Source organism: Gossypium raimondii, chromosome 9, assembly GCF_025698545.1.
Source record: "Gossypium raimondii isolate GPD5lz chromosome 9, ASM2569854v1, whole genome shotgun sequence".
NCBI classification, from domain to species: Eukaryota; Viridiplantae; Streptophyta; class Magnoliopsida; order Malvales; family Malvaceae; genus Gossypium; species Gossypium raimondii.
In genome coordinates, this window is record NC_068573.1 from 12,262,405 (window position 1) to 12,274,007 (window position 11,603).

General features: G+C 34.6%; 2 non-coding genes across 2 annotated transcripts; one reads left to right on the forward strand and one right to left on the reverse strand.

Moving 5' to 3' along the window:
* Nucleotides 1–502: 502 nt before the first annotated feature.
* Nucleotides 503–584, forward strand: TRNAS-UGA (transfer RNA serine (anticodon UGA)). Its single transcript has one exon. It is a non-coding gene; the product is annotated as a tRNA-Ser (tRNA).
* Nucleotides 585–8,778: 8,194 nt separating this feature from the next.
* LOC128032879 (small nucleolar RNA R71) lies at nt 8,779–8,885 on the reverse strand. The gene has a single exon (XR_008189219.1). It is a non-coding gene; the product is annotated as a small nucleolar RNA R71 (small nucleolar RNA).
* Nucleotides 8,886–11,603: the final 2,718 nt, after the last annotated feature.

Consider the following 11,603-nt stretch of genomic DNA (forward strand, 5'->3'; position numbering starts at 1 on the left):
GGCCAAAAAAGTGGTGCCCGAGGCCCGGCCCGTTTTTTAATCGGGCCTCATTTTTTTTCCCAAGCCCATATTTCGGGCCTATATTTTTACCCAAACCCTCCCATAATTCGGACGGGCCATCGGGCCGGGCCGGGGCGCCCGGCCCATGAGCACCTCTAATATAAAACCATTATGTATATTTTATAGTTAAATAATATTTTACTAATCATTATGTACTGTTTTACTTGTATGATTTTTAGTTTGAATCTATTAAGATGTATTTAGGAATATTAAATCTTTTTTTAAACTCCATAAATGTGTCAAATAATTGGGAATTCAGTATGTCTGGTTTAATGATAGTGGGCCCTCACCAGCTAGATTACTGCAAATCTTTGCTTAATTGATTTCGAGATATGTAGGCATAAGTAACGCATTTCCCATTTAGGCGCTTGGCGGTCTCATGAATTAATGTTTAGAAACAAATGGAGTAATAAAGAAAACGACATAATTGCTTTCCAGCGTTGTCGATATGTCCGAGTGGTTAAGGAGACAGACTTGAAATCTGTTGGGCTTCGCCCGCGCAGGTTCGAACCCTGCTGTCGACGTTTAAATGTTTTATCTCTTTCTTGATCTTCCTTTTAATTGAGCTGAACTGGGCCCATTCTTTAGTGTAGACATACTTCAGCTGTTCCTTAACTACTTTACTTGTGATGGAAATGATAATACAAATTTAAATGTTTGATTTGCTGATATTAATTTTTGGATTTATATTATTTAATTTTTATTTTATTTTTACAGGTAATGAATTATTTGAATTTATATTATTCTTGTAAATAACAAATTTAAATTCGGATAGTCATATTCTTTATATACTTTATTTTGAAAAATTTTATTTAAAAATATTTTATACTAATTAAATGTAAGTGGATTCAAATAATTGATAGGTAATTTAATTAATTCAATTTTAAATTCCAATAGTATTATTTAGATTGGGCAAATAATAAACATAATTAGATTTTAATTTAAGCTTATACATTCAAATTAATTAATTTTACATAAATTATAAATATCCAATCAATTGACTTTCTAATTTGTTTAAGATTAATACTAACGGAAAGCTTGTTATGACTGAATTGTAAGGGCGAAGTTAAAGGAGGAAAGTAGAAGCCCAATTACCTCTAAAATAAAAATATTGTGTTTTAGTATTTCTAAAAATTATAAGTTAATATATGATTAAATTATGATTAAATTTTTTAAAATTTTTAAAATTATAAATTTACTATAAAATAATTACATTTTAACTCTTATAAAATTTATAATTTAATTTTAATCTCCTAAAACATTTTCTTTACTTCATCCGTTGTGAGAATTAATTGGTATATCATATGATTTTGCATCCCATAGATGACTTTTTAAAAAAAAAATCTATTTATTAAAGTTTGAATGATTGATGGTTTTGGATTCACTAAAAGTCTAACACCATTTATTCTTTCTCTCACACCGGTATAATTATAGCTCTCTCATTTAAGGAGTTGAAGATACAACTTCAGGAGCTACTGGATAAAGGTTTCATTCGACCAAGCATATCACCTTGGGAGTTCTCAAGTGCTATTTATGAAGAAGAAGGATAGGAGCATGAGGATGTGCATTGATTACAGACAATTAAATAAGATGACTATAAAAAACAAGTACCCATTGCCACGAATCGATGATTTGTTTGACTAGCTACGAGGTGGGACTGTGTTTTCAAAGATCGACTGATGATTTGATTAATACCAACTAAAGGTGAAGGAATTTGATGTGTCGAAGACAACCTTCAGGACGAGATATGGGCTACGAATTTTTGGCGATGCCTTTTGGTTTAACGAATGCATCTGTTGCTTTTATGGACCTAATGAATTGAGTATTTCATGAATACTTGGATCAATGTGTGGTAGTATTTATTGACGATATTTTGGTGTATTCACAAACTGAGGAAGAACACGATACACATCTGCGAACTATGCTACAAATACTGCGAGAGAAGTAACTATTTGTGAAGTTCAGCAAGTGTGAGTTTTGGCTGAAAGAAGTCGCATTTTTAAGACACATTATTTCAGTTGAAGGAGTTTGTGTAGACTCGAAAAAGATTGAAGCCATTGTGATTTGAAGATCGCCAAGGAACGTGACTGAAGTGAAAAGCCTTTTATGGCTCGCAGGTTTGTTGAAGGGTTCGCCAATATAGCAGCACTCTTGACAAAACTGCTTCAGAAGAAAGAGGAGTTTGCCTAGTCAGAACAAAGATAGAAAAGCTTCAATAAACTTAAAGAGGTCCTCAGTTAAGCACTTGCAGTGACACAACCAGAATAGGGAGAGGAGTTTGTGGTTTACAACGATGCCTCTCACATAGGGCTTGGATGCGTACTGATGTAGGATGGAAAAGTGGTAGCTTATGCTTCCAAACAACTGAAGGTTCATGAGTGTAAGCAGTGGTGTTCGCACTAAATATTTGACAACACTATCTATATGGTGAAAAGTGTACCATCTACATTGACCACAAAAGTCTTAACTATTTACTTTCATAGAAAGAATTGAATCTACAACAAAGAAGGTGGATCGAGCTGCTGAAGGACTACGACTGTGTGATAGAGTATCACCCTGGTAAGTCGAATGTTGTAACAGATGCTTTGAGCAGGAAGTCTGTGAGCGAGTTGGGAGCTATGTTCGTGCAACTAAGTGTGACGAATGATAGGGGACTGCCCGCAGAATTACAAGTAAGACCCACATTGTCACAGCGGATTAAGGTGAAACAAGTTACTGATGAGGAGTTGGTGAAGAGGGTTTGCCAAGTGGAACAAGGAGCGCGAGGAGACTTCGTATTTAGTGATAAAGGAGTTCTCTATTTTTGTGGAAGACTTTGCATCCCAAAGATGAAGAGCTGCAGTACACGATACTTAGAGAGGCATACAATAGTCCATATGCGATGCACCTAGGAAGTAAAAAGATGCATCGTGACCTACGAGAATAGTATTGGTGGCCTAGTTTGAAGTGAGCTGTTACAGAGTATGTGGCACGGTGTTTAATTTACCAACAAGTTAAAGCTGAGGATCAATTTCCTTCAAAATGTTACAACCACTCAAGATACCTGAATGGATTTGGGGAAGGAGCACCATGGATTTCATGACTAGGTTACCAATGACTGTGAACAAGAAAGATGCAATTTGGGTAATTGTGAATTGTCTAACTAAAAGTGCACACGTTTTAGATGCTCGTACTAATGATTCTTTACACATGTTAGCCGAGATTTACGTTGCTGAAATTGTTTGATTGCACGGCATGCTAGTTTCTATAATTTCTAACCTAGATCCAAGATTCACATCGTAATTTTGGAAAAGTTTGCAAGGAGCTTTAGGTTTGAAGCTTCAATTTAGTACTGTTATCATCCTTAGACAGATGGGCAGTCTAATAGAGTGATACAAGTATTGAAAGACATGTTGCGGAGCTGTGTTTTAGAGTTCACAGGAAGCTAGGAATGAAATTTACTATTGGTTGAGCTCACCTACAACAATAGTTATCAAGCAAGCATTCAAATGACACCCTTTGAAGCACTATATGGAAGGAGGTGTCGAATACCTTTATGTTGGGCTGAGTTGCATGAAAAGAAAATTGCTGGACCTGAATTGGTTTGCAAAACAGAGGATAATGTGAAACTGATTTGTGAAAGACTTAAGGCTGCTACAGACAGATAGAAGTCATACACTGATTTGAAATGATGAGATATTGAGTATCAAGTAGGTGAGCAAGTGTTTCTTAGAGTATCGCCATGAAAGAAAGTTTTAAGGTTTGGGCGAAAAGGGTAGCTAATCCAAAGGTTTATCGGTTTTTAAGAAGTGGTAGAAAGAGTCGGTCCTGAAGCCTATTGATAACTCTTGAAAATAGTTATATTTCATGCCTTTAGACCTAGCTAATTGTTGTACTTGGGTACATTTAGTGGCATTTTAGGACATTTTATTAGTATTTTTATCAGTTGCATTAGGAGATTGGACTGTGTTTACATATTAGATACTTTTAATTTCGTGTGGAAGCGTTGTGTTTGGTGGTTTGGTAGGTGCAGGTTGAAGAGAAATTGTAACACCCCTTACCCGAAACATTTCCGGAGTCGAGCATGAGGCGTTACTTGACTTAACTTAAAAGTTCGGGGCATAAAAATTTACTTTTAAAAGTTATTTCACTGTTCATAATAAGGCTGTCCACCTATGCAGTAGTCACTAAATTAATTATAAATCTAGGTAAGAAACTCGAAATTTAGATCCATAAATTTTCCCTAAAACTAGACTCATATATATTTTTACCATAAAGTTTTTAGAATTTTTGGTTCAACCAATTAGTACAGTTTATTAGTTAAAATCTCCCCTGTTTCACCACTCGGTTGTCCTGACCTCTTGCCACTAAAAATAAGTTTTATCATTGTAGGATTTTCATCTAGTGTTATCACTTATTTATAAAGAAAATAGACTCAATAAGGAATTTATAAATATAAATTAAAACTCATAAATATTTGTTTACAATTTTTAGTGATTTTCTAAACTTAGAACAGGGGACTCCAAAAACAGTTTTGACCCTGTCTCACCAAAATTCACATATCTCAAAATATAAAATTCCTTTTGTTAAACCGTTATTTTTCCATGAAAATAGACTCAACAGGATTTCATTATATATATAATAAACCCTCTAATTCATTTTATACTATCCTAAGTGATTTTTCAAAATCACGTCACTGCTGCTGTTTGAAATCTGTTTCTTTGCAAATTATTACTCTTTCTTGATTTCTATGCATAATTTATCACATAGACACGTATAACAACAAACACCTTCATACTTAGCCATTTTGACAACCATTCATCATTAGATATTTACACATCATTCTTTAGCAAAATCATAACACAACATTCAATATAAGTAAGTCCCTATACATGTCATAGTTCAAACATAGTTCATCATAAAATACCGAGTCGTTATGGTTGATAGTGTGGACGATCTCCGACGTCTTTAGGATCCTCGACTTTGATTAATAATGCTATATAAAAAGAAAATAAACAAAATAAGCATAATTCTTAGTAAGTTTACAAGTAAATAAATAGCAACATTAAACACAAATAATAATAACCAAGTAACATAATCTTTAATTTCCTCTTTACTTGATCTCTTACTCATTCACTTACTTGTTTACTTAGATAACTCATAATTATGACTTACTTTTCTCTTGCTGAAATGTTGATTTTCAATGGATAACGTAATATACTCTTAACTCTTATAACTCACACTTGAACTTGCCATTTATGCTTTTAACTGAACTTTCATGAACATATGTTATTTACTAGCCCGTTGAACCACATTGGAATAATAAGGATACTTGGGTCTCTTTCTGATAATAACATGCCAAAGCCATGTCCCAGACATGGTCTTACATGAGATGTTTCATGTACTGCCAATGCCATATCCTAGATATGGTCTTACATCGGAGTTCTCATATTGGTTCCCATTCCATGTCCCAGACATGGTCTTATGGGGGACCTCTCCTCTCGGTGCCAACGCCATGTCCCAGACATGGTCTTATATGGGGCCTCTCGTCTAGGTGCCAATGCCATGTCCCAGACATGGTCTTACATGGGACCTCTCATGATCTCAAGGATGCCAATGCCATGTCCCATACATGGTATTACATGGGATCTCTTTACCCAAATGTCATGGCATTTGTATCCAATACATTCCTAATGTTTCAACGGGGCTTGTATCACTAATTCTCTGTCATCTCATACTTGAGTCAACATTAGATAAATTCATGAAATAAATATATAATTGCTGGAAAATAACAACATTAATAATTATTATTAAAATATTGCATTTATTTACTATAAACTTACCTCGGTACCAAATATAGCCAAATCTATCACTTAGTCTTCAATCTTATTCTTTCCTCGATCTAACCTTGAATTTCATTCTTCTTGATCTATAATAGTAAATTTAACTTATTTAATACTCACATTCATTAAAACAACCCTCGGCTCTAACTTCGGCAAAATTACAATTTTGCCCCTAAACTTTTACATAATTACACTTTTTCCCCAAAACTTGGAAATTAAAATTTATCTCTTATTCTTATGTTTTACAACATGCTGAACATTTTTCTCTCCTATGACAACATCAAATTCTCACTCTAACATCTACTTATGAACATTAGGTATTTTACCGATTGTGGAGTTTTACTCGTTTTCGGTTAAAATCGCCTAGCAAAAGTTGTTTAACATAATTTCTAGCTTCATATTATACCTTAAAACATCAAAATAAACACGTTTCACCTATGGGTATTTTTCCAAATATAAACCCTAGTTTAAATTATTGCTAGAATAAGCTAAATTAAGCTACTAGGATCTCAAAAACGTAAAGAACATTAAAAACAGGGCTTGGAATCACTTACTATGAGCTTGAGAAAGTGTGAAAACCCTAGCTATGGTGTCCTTCAAATTTTGGCAGCAAGATTTTTGGAGAAGATGATATTTTTGCCATCTTTTTCTCTTTTTATTCTTTTTATTATTCAATGACTAAAATACCCTTCATTAAAAATTTAGTTATTTTTATCTATGCATGCCTATTTTTGTCCATGAAAATTTTATGGTCTAATTACTATTTAAGGACCTCTACTTTGATTATGCACTTCAAATAAATCCTTTATCATCTAAAACTCATATTTACCCACTTTTGCAATTATGTCCTAATAGGCAATTTAGGCATGCAATCAATAAAATTTCTTATCAATACTATAATACTTATATCTAATCACTCGATAAATCATAAAAAAATTAATAATAATTTCTCTTTAAATCAGATTTGTGGTTAGGAAACCACTATTTTGATAACCTTAAATTTAGGCCATTACAGAAATAAATAAACGAGTAAAGTTTTGATGAGGCAAAAGGTTGGACAGTTTTCCATCTTGTATACCATGGCATTTTCAGGAGGATGACCGAGTCAACATTCAGCACATATCAGTTTTGGCCCAACTCTAGTTATACCAGAAAAATTTGCCTAAAAAAGAGGAGAAGATATTGTGGGTTGTTGGAGCTATTCTAGGAAGAAAATGCCTATAAAAAGCCGCAGGAGGAAGCCCTAAGTGTAGAGATCTAGAAGCAACAATTGTAGGTAGTGGCTGAGTAGAGACGAAAAGGGGAGACCGAAGGCAGACGCTCTCAGTCATTATAGGACACTGTGTTGCTAGATTGAAGATTGATTTGGTGACAACCATCTTTCTAAGTTCTTCCATTATTTCTTATTTGTTCTCTGTGAATTAATTTGATCAAAACGATGTTGGATGTTATTACAAACTTGAATCTTAATCGCTGATCCATGAGCTAAATCTCATATGGTTGGGATTACAAGAGGAAAACTTTTGTTTTCTTTAATGGTTGAAACATATATTTTATTTAATCTACTATTTCATTCAAATGTTTTTATTTTCTAAATGTATGCATATATTCCCCAGACATAGATGAATGTGCAGCATGCCCATAGGCTGAATCAAATTCTAAAAAGGTTGGATTAGTTGGACCAAAATTGAATGATAAAAGTGAGTATTCAACCGAATACTCATAGCAGAATCTAGACATAAAGTAGCATTTGTATAGAATGAAGACAAAACAGTGCAGGGTATCGTGATAAGCCCTATAGACATAGGCCAGGTAACTTGAGACCTTGCTCTTAAAAGAAACAGGTCACTTTAGGTCTCTTCTAAGAAGTAGATTAAGTAAAATTATGCTGAGGCATTACTGAAAGTAATGATAGATTCTTAGTAGTCCCAACCTTCGAAATCAACATCGTAGACCTTCAATCTGTTGTTGCAACATCTTTACCATAGCATTCTTAGTTATTTATTTGTTCGCTTGATTATTCTCGTAATTGCTATTACATTTTTATTCTTGCTTTGCCCTAGTATTTTCTAATATTAGTCAGTATATAACATTAATCACAATTTATTATAATAACTTGACCATTTCTATACCTAATCCGATCCCTGTAGAGATGATCTAACTTATCACTTTTTTACTTGATTCAACGTGTATACTTGCACAATTTGCATATCATATTCACATGCGACAAGTTTTTAGCGCCGTTACCAGGGATCGACAATTGGGTGTAATTTGGTTTAGTTATTTTACTTAATTCCATTAGCTTTATTTAAATTAGTTTTATTTAATTTCTATAGGTTTTCCATCAGTGCATGAGAAGAGGCATTCCTATTAACAAAGAATATTATTTGGACCCAAAGATCGAAAGAACTTTACGAAAAAGGCAGAAAGAACTGTGAAAAATGGCTAGAAATGAGAATGATCCTGGTCGCAATAATAATTCGAATGGTCAAGTGATCCTTATGTTTGTGGGGTGATAGATGACTGAGATAGATCAATCTGAGAGTATGTTATGCCAATTTTAAATGAGCTGAATCTTGGGTTAGTCAAACCACAAATACAAGCATAGTAGTTTGAACTGAAACTAATAATATTCTAGATGTTACAAATAGTAGGACAGTTTGGTGGACTGCCTATTAAAGATTTAAGACTGTATTTATAACTTTTTCTAGAGGTTTGTGACTCGTTTAGGTAGCAGGGTGTGCCTGAAGATACTCTGCGACTTAAATTGTTTCCATATTTTTTAAGAGATCGAGCGAGAGCATGGCAGAACGCTTTGCCATCACGAATAGTGGCATCATAGAATGATCTTTTCTAGATGTTTCTACTACGATATAATCCCTAAAATATGAAAGCCAATCTTAGAAATGACATCACATCTTTTTGGAAATTGGAGGATGAAACACTATATAAAGCTTGGGAACGATTCAAAGATTTAATTTGGAAATGTCCAATACATGGATTCCAACACTAGACTTAGATGGAGATATTCTATAATGGGCTGAATGCACATACGAGGATGGTAGTTGATGCTTCGGCCAACAGTACTTTGTTGAATAAATCTTATAATGAAGCATATGAGATTTGGAAAAAGATTGCCAACAATGATTATCAATATCCTACCACAAGAGTTAGGATGGGCAAGAGAGCTGCTGGTACTATAGAGCTGGACGCAATCAGTTCATTGACATGCCAAGTATCTTCTTTGGTTAATATGATTAAAACAATCAAAAGGCTTACTGTAGTCTAGGAATTAAAATTAGTGGAACTATCGTGTGTTTATTATGGTGAAGACCATGTGTTTGATGAATGCCCATCAAATCTATCATTTGTGTGCTACATGGGTAATTTCAACCAGAACAATAACCCTATTCCAACACGTATAATCCTAGGTGGAAGTAATATCCAAAATTTAGTTGGAATAATCAAGGTGCGGGGAGTTTTAACAATATGACAAGATAAAACGCCATCAATGCACTGTCTGGTTATACTTAACCTATGTCAAGGTAAAATATCTAGCAAGGTCAGGCATCGGTTTCATCATCATCATCTATTAAAGCATTGCTGAAGGAATATATGGCCAAGAATGATGTTGTAATTCAGAGCCAAGCTGCGTTTCTTCGAGCTCTTGAGATTCAGGTGGGGCAAATAGCGAACGCTTTGAATTCGAGACCATAAGGAGCATTACCTTGTGACATCGAGAATTCAAGATCACAAGGGAATGAGCAGTGCAAGGCCATCACTCTTAAAAGCGGATCTTATCTTGATGATGTTCCTCGAGATGCCACGACAGAAGAGAAAAACTCGAATAACAGCTAGGTAAAGATCTCGAAGCCATTTGAAAAGCATACTGTACCTGAAAAGGGGAAGTAGCAAAATGTTGTGGCAGACCCAAATAATGTTGTCAATAAGAATGTCACGGGAAAATAATATTAGCAACTTGAAGGACAACCACCTTTACCTTTTCCTTAGCGATTTCATAATTCTAAGCAGGATATTCAGTTCAAAAGATTTTTTGAGGTTTTAAAACAACTCCATATTAACATACCACTAATTGAAGCTTTGGAGTAAATGCTCAATTATGTGAAATTTATGAAAGATATATTGTCGAAGAAGCACAGATTGGGAGAATTTGAGATTGTTGCTCTCACTGAAGGATGCACAGTAATGTTGATGAATAAATTACCCCCAAAGTTGAAAAACCTAGGGAGTTTCACTATCCCATGTTCAATTGTAAATCAGTATGTTGGTAAGACATTATGTGATCTAGGGGGCGAGTATAAATCTAATGCTTATCTCTATTTTCAGGAAGCTAGGAATTGGAAATTGAGACCTACTACGGTTATGTTGAAACTAGCTTACTGATCATACGTGCATCTGGAAGGTAAAATTGAAGATTTTTCGGTAAGAGTAGATAAAATTATATTTTCTATGGATTTTCTTATTTTAGAATGTGAACCTGACCAAGATGTGCCAATTATTATTGGAAGACATTTTCTTGCTACATACAGAACTTTAATTGATATACAGAAAGACGAGTTGACCATGAGGGTAAATGATCAGTAGGTTACCTTCAATGTATTTGATGCTTTGAGATGTGCTGATGTTAATGATGAATGCCATGCCGTTGGGTTAATAGAAACAGCAGTGGAGGAATTCACTAGATATAGCCACAACAATTTTGATAGTAGCAGAAACTCGCTTGGGCAGAGTGATATAGTAATTTTTGAGGAGTTTGGTGAATTTATGGCCACCAAGCAAATGGTGGATAGACCACGGAAGAAGTTTGAACCGTTGGATTTATTAAATCAACCTTTCGACCCGCTTAAACACTCTATAGAGAACCTCCTACACTAGAGTTAAAACCTTTGCCGTAACCTTTGAAGTATGCATATTTGGGCGATAATAGTACTTTGCTGGTAGTAATTTCTGCAGAGCTGACACCCAATCAAGAGGCAAGGTTGTTAGAAGTTCTTCGATGGTTTAGGAAGGCATTGGGATGGACCCAAGCTGATATAAAGGGAATTAGCAGTGCATTCTGCATATATAAGATTTTGTTGGAGGATTGCCCTAGAAATTCCATTGAACAGCAGCGAAGACTGAATCCAATCATGAAAGAAGTTGTCAAGAAAGATATTATTAAATGGCTTGACGCTGGTATCATTTACCCCATTTCAGACAGCTAATGGGTGAGTCCTTTGCAATGTTTACCCAAGAAAGGAGGTGTCACAGTGGTAAATAAGGATAACAATGAGCTCATACCAACTTGCACTGTCATGGGATGGAAAGTATGTATGGATTACTGCAAGCTTAACAAGACAACTAGGAAGAATCATTTTCCTCTACCATTCATTGATCAGATGTTGGATAGGTTAGTTGGGAAAGCTTTCTACTAGTTTTTGGATGGTTATTTAGGATATAATCAGATTATCATATCCCCCAATGACTAAGAGAAGAAAATTTTCACATGTCCATATGGTACTTTCGTATTTAGATGGATGCCGTTCGGGTTATATAATGCACCAACAACTTTTCAACGTGATATGATGGCCATATTCTCTAACATGGTGGAAATTTTTTTAAAACTTTTCATGGATGATTTTTCTGTGTTTGGGAATGATTTTGAAGATTGTTTGAAAAATCTGGAATTGGTTCTGTGCCGCTGTGAAGAAACGAATCTTG